Here is a 10,837-nt window from a genome sequence, read left to right as displayed (position 1 = left end):
AGTGAAGTGCATGACCTGATGTGCTCCAGAAGAACATGCAGCTGTAAAATGTCAAAGTTTATGTTCCACACTAATGTATCTGGCCTCGGGTCTGCCAATGACCACACTCCTTATGGCTTGGGATGCTCATGGTTCAGAGCTGAGGTCATATAAGGCTCTTCTCATTTGGCCGGTGCTGGACCACTGAAGGCAGCTGGGAATGTGGGTGTGGTTTGCTGCATCGTGACGGACGACGCCTTCGCATCGACGTGCTGTGTGGCCGCGGCGGCTCTGTGCCAGTGACCGGGAGTCTTCCCATCTACAAGCCTCACAGTCACCTCAGCTGCCATCTGCCATCTGCTGCCTCCCCCAACGCAGACGCTGAGTTTGCCGTAGAGAACATCACAGGTGAACCAAATGTTGCTTGTGTGAGACCGATTCAGCCTGTAGGAGAGCATGAGGAGTGATTTGCCTTCATGAAAAGCATGACGTGGCGGACTTCCCATTCCAGAAGTGCTTAAAAACAAGAACACTTTTAATGTTTTTCACATTTCCAGCCGCAATATAACGGATGAGTGAAGTCCTCCTGTGGACACTATAGATGCGACTCAACAAGAGAATGAAAGAAATGTTCATCGCTAATAATCTGTGACTCAATGTGTGGTTAGATAACCTCTGCTTTGGCTAAATCTCTTCTTTTAAAGTGCAGAGAACGTGGTGTCAGATACTGGTGTGGCCGGTCGCCAGAAGTCTCCGGATTCGTGAGGGAAAAGATTCGTGAGGTGTGAAAAACGTAGTTGCTACATGCATGGAATGTCTCCGATCCACCTGCTTCTGTGGCCACAGAAATGCAAAAATTCTTTCCCTGTTTCCATCCGCTGCAGTATTGCACTACAGGGTATATACCTGAGTAAACAACAAAAAGGCGAATGTGTTGGCGGAGGTGCTAGGAAAAAAACAAAGGGACTGAAAAAAGATAAAACTGTCGTCTAGGTAACATCAGTGCACTTTATTTATCATATCTCCAAATAACAAGGTTGTGCGTTGTGTTATGGTCAACGGCGCGTGACCCCGTTTGATCAAGCCCAGCCGAGCCCACAGATAAGGCGGCCGATATAACGGAGTGCAATGAGAAGAGTGTACTGTAATTATTTGTGTTCTGTCAGGGAGACGGCCTATGGACCCTGAGATTCAAATCTGGGGGCTGCGCCCGCAGCCATGCACTCACCCTTGCCAATGCGAGACAAATATCAGCACCGGTCCTGCGCCACGGCGGAAATTGCATCAGTTTGTCATGCGCGCCGCTTGCCAGCTCCCCAAAATATCATTTGCTTGCAAATATTGCCCCCCCCCCCCCCCGCCTTAGCCCAGATCTCCCCGGTCTCTCTGCTGCTGGGGACATTTGTCTTGCCTGCACCTCTATCAGTGGGCAGCAATTTACCATTTTGCTAATTAATAGCGAGAATAAATGACACTCTAAATTGGTGTTATGATGCAGTTAGCCCATTGAATGCTGATCTAAAGTGGTGCTTTTTCAAAATAACTTGCTCCTCTATGGTATTTCTGTAGCTGCGGCCGTGCATTAAATAAGCAGTAATCGGAGGGATGGACTGATCAGTCAATCAATATACTCACATGTGACTGTGTAATATAAGTTTGAGGGAGGGGAAAAAATCTTCTGGGGGACCTGGGGCATCTAGCTTATTTCACGGGCTACATCTAGACAGCCATAAGGAAATATGGAGAGGAAACAGCTACTGTTTTTATATACGAACTCACAACACAATAATTCACAACATTATAAATAAATGCAATATTTCGCATCTGTGTTTCAATCACAATCAAATACTGCCATATCATCCATCAGATGCACCAGGAAAATGTATTGAAATGTGAATAGTTGTTTTACTGTGTTTCAACTTTATCTTTAGGTGAAGGCAGAAAAGTAAAAAATAAACTCAGTACCAGTGATTGTGGTTTGAATCTGGCCATTGGTTAAGCATCGTCTGTGAGCACATTATTGTATTATTGCATAATTACCAATAACTGTGTAACTGTCAAGCGACTTGTGTGGCCCAGTGAGATACGAGTTCAAGATTTAGCCTGTTTTTCTTTGTGTCCCAAACGATAAAGTCCATAGGAATCCGGAACCAGAAATGTATTAATCTACCTTCTTATCCGTTGGGTGTGAACTCACCAAGAGGGTCTTCTACACCCAACCCTCTGTTTCACAATAACATAGAGGTATTACCTCTAATATCGTGTACATCTCAGAACTCTTCTGCCATGAGTATTAAGCCTAATTGGCCCACTTCTCATTGGGCAGGGTCACATGACATGTGATAACTTGCACTGTATTCATATGAACTAATGCCTCACCTGGCTAATAGGAGTCAGCTTAACTCTGCACTTATAAACAGTAATTTGATCTCTTCAGAGATCCTCAGCCAGGATTATATTGCAGTGTGCTCCATGCTTTGCCAGCTGAGACAGCAACTATGTCACGTATTTTAAAGGTACGGCAGTGGTGCCTTGCCGAGGACCTACAGGTGCCAACTGGACTCTTCAGCCATTCAGACTCATGCCTGGCTGTAACCTGACATCCACAGTCAGCTGTGTGTGCTTCACTAAAGCCAGGTTACACCTGGAAACCTTCTTCATTTCTTGCAGTTACTCAGGTGTGAGTCGATTGTTTGCAGTATAGTTATTACAATCACTGAAGTGTTGTGTAGTTACTACTCTATAACTAAAGGAATGTTTATTACTCTCACTGAGGTGTTGTTTATTTACACTCTCAGGTATGATTCAGTTACTACTCTAATTCAGGGGATGTCAATTTATTACTATCACTGAGATGTTGATTATTTATTACTCTCACTCAGGTGTTGCTTATTTACTACTGTCACTCAGGTGTGATTCAGTTACTACTCTTACTGCGGTGTTGTTTATTTACTACTCTTGCTGCAATGTGAATCATTTTTTGCTCTCTCTCTGGTGTTGTTAGTTTACTACTGTCACTCAGGTGTTATTTATTTATTACTCTCACTCATTTGTGACTCGGTTATTACTCTAACTCGGGTGATGTTTATTTATTATTATCACTGAGATGTTGGTTATTTATTACTCTCACTCAGGTGTTGCTTATTTACTACTCTCGCTCAGGTGAGATTCAGTTATTACTCTAATTGAGGTGTTGATTATTTACTACTCTCGCTCAGGTGAGATTCAGTTATTACTCTAATTGAGGTGTTGATTATTTACTACTCTCGCTCAGGTGAGATTCAGTTATTACTCTCACTCATGGGTTGCTTATTTACTTCTCTCACTCGTTGTTGTTTATTTGTTACACTCTTTCAGGTGTTTTTCAGTCATTTCCCTCACTCAGGCATTGTCCATTTACTCTTCTCACTCAGTTGCCATTCAGGTTCTAAAATCACCTTTTTATGTTTCAGTTACTGCTCTCATTCAGGTGTGATATGTATGACATCAGCTGCAGACCCCAAACCCTGGAGGAGCCAGAAGTCCTGAAGCCCTGCAGATTATAATGAAAGTAATGTGTGGCCTATCCGGACAGCTCATCATGACAGCGTGGGTCAATCAGTTCAATAAAATGGCTTCGATCCATCCTTCATTTCCAAGCACGAGCATGAATAGCATCTGCAGTTCTCAGGCCTCAATTTGCCTTTAAAAGTCACTGCACATCTGCATGCTTGATGCCTGTTGGCTCTTCAGGCCCTGGCAGCATGTCAAGCAAATAAACAAACAAATAAATGCTAACTAAATAATTTTTTCAGTTCTGCCCTGTGACGGGTTGATGCCCATTGTTTCCAGGGAAGGCTCCAGATCACCGCTGCCCTGTATGTAACAAGTGGTATAGCAGGTGAATGACTGAATGAAATTCCGTTCATCACTGTAACCGCATAATACCAACTGGGGTCGCAGGGGGGGACCGGAGCCTATCTCAGGAACAAGTGAAGCAGGCGGAAACCAACCCTGGGCAGTTGCCAACACACCACAGGGCCAATTTAAATGGTTTAAATGGATTATTTGATGATTGCATAAATAATCATCATCAACATCATCAGGCATCAGACATAGCTTTTCCCCTAAAGATTTCTGCTGTTTAATAATTAATTGTGTACCTCCTCAGGTCTGGTAAACTTTTCTTTGGTTTCATCCTAAACTCTTGTATAATGAATTACAAGCTTACTGGGGTGCTGGTGTGGAGCTGGGGGGGGGGCTGGACTGCTGGGACTAGGGGTTATTTTCTTTCACACGGCGAAGTGAAAAGGTCGGCATTGTGATGGGAATTTGTTTCATCGTGAGGGGGGCCAGCTGTCAGTGTCAAACGGCTTTGGCTTCTAGTCCTTCCCCGTTTCATCTGCTGGCTGCGTTCCAGCATCCCACCCCCCCACCCCCGGCCGATGCAGAGTGACACTCCGGGATTTAGAATGCAGCATCTCCAGCCGTCGGGGCCTGTCAGTAACACCTCTGATGTGCGATGAGGCCTTGCCCATCACGGGCCTGCACAAACCAATCAAGAGCTCTTTAAGATGGTATAAGCTCAAGTGGCACCATTTAATGAAGTCGTGTTCCTTAAAGCACTCCCGCCACATAATGTCTCTCTCCGTAAGAGCTTCCCTCACACGCAACCTCATCTGCTCCCATGAATAGTTTCACCGTGATCAATAACCAGTTTTCTGTGGCCTTTTGCTGGTGTGTCAGTTGTCATCGAGGGCAAATTCATGTCAGAAACTAGCTTGACAGTTTTCCCTTTTCTCCGGTAAAAAAAAAAAAAAATCACTAGTACTCATACATATGACGGTAAGGTTCCAGAAGCATTCTGCTGAAAAGCTTCAAAAACAAGTTAGATTCCTGCTTATTATTTCCAAAAAGAGCTACAAAAACATAAAATGGACAAATTTGCTCTTCAAAGACAGGTCGAAAGGCAATATCACTTAAGCAGGTTTTGAAACCTGCATGTATTTTAAGCACATTTTAGGATACTGGCTCGGTGGCTCCTGTTGCTGTTATTTTCAGTGCTTATCTAATCATTTTGTTTGCGATGGTGTTTCTTTAAACTACATGCTACCTGTAGCAATATCTGTTTTCTGGAAATTCTCTAAATTTCCACAGGGGAATCAAGCTACATCGGCCTTTGATAGCCAAAACGGTGGCACCTAAAAACAGAATATTCAATTCTATTCCCCTCTACTTGATTGACATGAATGACTTTACCTTATATTTTATTTAAAAATTGTTATATTGTTTAAGAAATAATATTAGAGAGCATAACATGAATGTCTGCCTATGGTGATACTGGTGTAGGACGACTTTAAAATGTTTGTTTGATGAATAGAGGCGTTGTGGATTTTACTGGTCAGTTGGTTTTACACCAACAGCCCCTGAAGTCATCTTATCCTGATTTATCAATGGCATGGGAATATCCGGAGAGAAAACGAGGTGGCTAGTACTGAACAATAAAATAAAAATAACGAGATATCATTGAAGCCACCTGAGAATATATGATAAACCAAAGCCCTAAAAAATAAAATAGACACAGAAAATGTGTTTGTAGCACCCGTGGCTTCATAATGCCATTGAGGTGGACTGAGCCAAACTGGGGTTTCGAAACAAAGAAACACCAACAAGAAAATCCCAAAGTCGCTGCAGAGGAAAAAATAAACGTTATCTATGATATGTCTAAATCATCAAGAACCTGTTAAAAGGCCACTGTTTTTTATTAATGAAAGATATAAGCCTGTGAATTTGCAGCATCTTACAGGAAAATGCTTTGCATTTCCTTAGCTGCTAAACAGTGGATTGACCGCAGAGTATCGAGTGACCAGAGAAAGACTCTGCTGGATTCGGAGAAATTTTTCATTCCTGTTGTGTATCTCAGCATCTTCTGGGTGCTTATTAAGATTTCAGAGATACAAACAGTAGTTCAGTAATTGCTTTCTTGAATCTGCCTTTAATAATTACACTAAGAAAAGCTGTGCTGAAAATTAGAAAGGCAGAGACTAATGGAAAACTAGATTTTTTCACTGAATTAGAGAGCAGGACGATCCATATATTGACAATACATCAAGTTGAAAGAGATCAAGAAAAGTGTTTCGGACTGTCTGAGAACAGTAGGAGCAGCTCCCTGATGTAACATGGCACGTGCTTCTGGGGACCAAGGTCCACCATGTTGAAGTTGGCGAGATGCTCTCCTCGCTTTATCTTCCAGCCAGGCTTCCTGAGTCAGGTCTGGATTCACAATGCCCCCCCCCACCACTCCATGGCCTATAATACCCCCCGTGGGCAGAGTCATAAACTGCTTTTCCTCGAATGAAACTCAAGAGTCAAGCTCCTATTTATACCCAAGAATGCAGACAATAACATGGCAGCTAATACTCGCCAAACACATTTCTTAGTCTGCAGTGAGAGCGTAGATATAGTGCTCCCCAAAGAAATCCCAATTCACAGCCCCACCCCAACAGAACCCGCTCTATTCGATTCCGAAAATTATTGCCTGGGTTTGAGCCAGAGGGTCCCGAAAAAACTGCAGGAACAGATAGTGGGCAGGATGCAGACAGTGTCTCAATGTTATAAACATCTAGCAATGTCCCACAATAATGAAACATGTAACAGGAAAAAGCATCTGAATATGTTCTGTTTTAATGCTGCTTTTGGGCCGGGGACTCTGCATCTACGTGGGACCAAGCAATTCCTCAGCTGTCACGTATTACAGCATAGTACACATTCAGTGTTACTTTTGGCATTTTTAAACCAGTTTTTAAACAGATTTTCCAGCAGATGTACTGTGTCATTCATCTGTTTTATTATTAACTTTTATGTGGAGTTTTTTTTTTTTTTTGCTGTGATATATGGAACTGCAATGCACCGTCTGTAAGAAAGGGCTAAGATTTACCAAATAATATGGAAAAGGTGAGTGACAGAGATGAGTATAAAAAATTGGCCCGTCGTTCATGTTCTTGCCAACATCCCACAGATATCACCCAAATCTGTGGCTGCCAATCAGCTGGTGTTTTCAGGCCAAATGAAGGCAAACTGCTCTTTCTGATTATACACCAAGGGCGTCGTTAGGACCGTTCACTTGGGGCTACAGCCCCGAGCATTTTACCTCCGATGCCTCGAGTAAACTTGACTTAGCCTTTTTTCAATAGCTAGAATCTCCCCTGTTATACACTAGTGGCCAAAATTGTGGAAGCACCGAGCATTTCTGGCATTACGCTTTCAAAATTACTACACAATATTGACGGCAATTTTTATAAACAAAGAATGTTTACGAATATCATACTTTGGTAAGTAACTGGACCAACTGGAATAAAGTTCTGCAATTGGAAGTATTTTTGCAATTTTGGCCACTAGTGTAATTTCTGAGGTGACAGTGAAGATGGTGATATTCATGTCGCAATGTAGGCAGCTGGAAGCAGGCCCTTGTTTACCTGGCCGGCTCTTCAGGAGACACAGCTCTGCAGGTCAGCCTCCTTCCTGAAACTCTTACTCATCTGTTGACCAAAGGCACAAATTACCTGATTATGATGTATCATGTATTAGGGAAAGTCTCTTTGTTCGGGAGAAAAATCAATACTGAAATTCCTGGAGCAGCTTTTCTCCCTTTTAAATGTCCAGATAGGATGGGTGTGGAACTGCTGATTCCACATTTAGGGAGACAGTGATTCATACGGGGGCTCTTTCCGCCTCAGCCACTGACTTATATCTGGGGGCCTCACGCTGACATTTCATCTGCAATTTTGGTAAAGGTTAAGGGCCAGGGGGTAGCTGGCTGCAGCCGAACAGGGGCCCTTAACTGAGGGCTTATTTTTAGACGGCGTACATATGAGGACCTTCAGGTGAGACACTGTACTGCAAGTTCTAAAATGCATGGCAACATTTGTGATAATGAGTTACGCTGGTCAGCACATCTCCGCCACCTCGTGAGGGCAACAGGCAGGGTACAAATGCAGGTGAGTAGGAATGTAGGAACTGGGGGGAGCCGTTTAATTTGGATTTATTTACCCCCCCCCCAACAAAATAACAAGGCCTTTGATTTTAATTATTAACTCTTGTGTTAAGATCCTGGAGAATTGTGATCAGCTCTTTCAGGATTGCAGATCCAGAGGGACTGTGATCTTTTGTGTGAGGAATTCATGAGTCTGGAGAACCATCAGTATCAGCATTACAGATGCCATGAGGACTGACTGCTCATGTGAGGCTTCCAGAATCCTGGAGGAATGTGACTATCAGGGTCTGAAGGACTGTGACCACATGTGGGAGGGTTCTGTGAGGCTGCAGCACTGTGACTGTTTGTGTGACGAATCGAGAACCTGAAGGACCATGACTGTTTATGGTTTTGTGTGCCTTTCAGGCTCTTCTTACAGCCCTTACCTGTGGGGATTACCTGCAGAACTCGACAGTGTATATAAAATAAACAACACCTCCTGAGGTGGAAAGGTGGCCCGGTGGCGCATCAGGTGACACCAAATGATCTGAGTGACTCAAGCTCACGACGCTAAAGCCAATCATACTCAATGTAAGTGCACAGAAGAACAGAAGCTGGAGTCACATTGGACACTCGAGTGCACATGCCGTGTACGATTATTGGGCGTTAGGACTCGACCAATCCGAAAATCACATGCGCCTAGATTGTATCGAACAAACAACCCTCATAACTCCTTCCTATGGATTTCCCTGTCGATATGTATCATTCTTTAAGAATAATTAGTTAATATGAATGGAGATATTCAGATAATACTCATAACAATTACAGCATTCAATAGATGTATGTAGAATGTGCCAATATAAAGATTAGTTTTGTATTGGAAGGCTTCAACACAGGAAAACAGAGCAGGGTGCGATGCCATTGACAAGGGGTGGGTACCGTCAGAAGAACACATGACGGCAGAATTTGGAAAAGTACTTTTTTGTGCCTTAACCCCTTGTCAACTATCCAGGCGCGTGGTACCATGCAGGCCCCTTTCCGCACCTCAACCTCAGATCTTTGCACCTCTGACCCCATGACCCCAAGGAGTCGGGAGCGTCATGTCAGTGGGTTGTAATTAGCGCCCTCCGGTGACCTCAGACCCTGCTGCTGGGTGCAGAAAACTCCCAGTCCAATGGGGCTGTAATTGGCAAGATGGTAGCAGCAGGCGGACTGAGAAGATGGCTGGACTGAAGTGGGTTAGGGTTAGAGTTAGGGTTAGGGTTAGGGTTAGGGTTAGGGTAATGTTTCTACCAGCAATGCTGAAAGATGATTATATATAAAATGTACATGTCTGATGCTATTTCCCCTTTATTTTAGGGTGGGTCTTTAAACAGTATCAGCGTTACTGACCAACTCCTTCAGCAGTCACTCAATGGGTAAAATACAAAATATAAAATTAACACTGATGATTAGACTGATGCTCAATTTTTTTATGGATAGCGTTGTTTATTCTCTGAAGATGGTGCCTTGAGATCTCTTGGGAAAAATGTTCCGCATAAATAAAAGTCTATGCAAAACCTCCAGCGAGTGAAAGGCTTTGTCTGGGATGATGGCAAAATGGTGGATTGATGAAAAACGTGCACAAAGTAAAGTAAAGTAAAGTAAAGATCACACCTGTTCTTGTGTCTTAGTTCTGTCTTAATGTTCTACATCTAGATCTAGATGCATCTATGAGTCATTTTGGACATTTGCCTTTTTTTGAGTTCCATTTTGCCGAGCGTTAGAGTGCTGACAGATTTAGCTGTAGAGCCATAATTCTGGTGAGAAAGAGGCAGGGATCCTAAAGTTCATCGATGGTTTAATGTGTCTGGCCGGATCCCAGAATCTAATCAGTGTGATGGGACCAGGTTATAATTACTTATTAATGGTACTGATATATCCGAGGGGTATTAATCAAATGTATAATAGCTGTGTTATGAACTCCAGGTCACTTCTCTGACCCTTTAAATGTCATCTTCCCGGTGAAGCAGTCTGGCTGGGTGCTGGACTCCCACACACCCAAACCAGTCAGCATTTCTAGGCCATCAAGGTGCCTGATTTTTTTTAATTTAACCAGACCGTCGCTGCTGGGAATCTTGTTTACTGGTGTCTAAGTGCCTTTGCAGACAGGGAGTTCCATCCCTGACCCCAGACCTCTGGGGTATTTGTAGGATTTCGTTCCATATAAGTATATAAGCCCTTGTTTGTTCCTCTAACTGAAATGTAGCCAAGTCGCAACGGTTATAATGTTTATTAGAAGTGGAAACCCATAACATTCTCATTGACCAGAGCAAAGTCACTTGTCCATTGAGTGGAAACGGTGTCTTGTAACCATCCATCCAATCATCCATCCATCCATCCATCCATCCATCCATCCTTTCTTCTGCAGAGTATGAGGGAGCTCTATAGTAGGCATTAAATGCATAATAAATGTCTGTTATTCATGCCTCAGAATGGCTATCGGAGCACCTGTCCATGCAGTTATTGATTATAGATTTCGGGTCATTGGTTGTGTTATTCAGCCTCCGGGGGGGGGGGGGGGGGGGTTCGGGATCAACGGCCGTGAACAGAATCATGGTGTGAAGGACAGCTGGGTTCCCTGCGCGGGCACGCCCCCTCAAGCTGCACGGTGGTGGACGAGGTTCCGGAATGAACTCTCCCCGCAAGGTAAGGCCCCTCCCCCCGGCATCTGGTGACCGAGGGCCAGTCCACGGCCATGAGGAGCAGGCGGGGCTCTTCATCATGGGCTGAAGGGAGACCCACCGAGTATTTATCTTGTAAGCAGCTTAGCCCTACTGGAATCCAGGCTTGTCTCCAGTTTGTCTTAATTCAGACACAGTCATCCATTACAGACTGTCACCGCCCCTCGGCTTCCTGCCCTGACGG

The sequence above is a fragment of the Paramormyrops kingsleyae genome, chromosome 2 (genome assembly GCF_048594095.1).
Source record: "Paramormyrops kingsleyae isolate MSU_618 chromosome 2, PKINGS_0.4, whole genome shotgun sequence".
Lineage (NCBI taxonomy): Eukaryota > Metazoa > Chordata > Actinopteri > Osteoglossiformes > Mormyridae > Paramormyrops > Paramormyrops kingsleyae.
Note: the sequence above shows the minus strand (reverse complement) of the source record.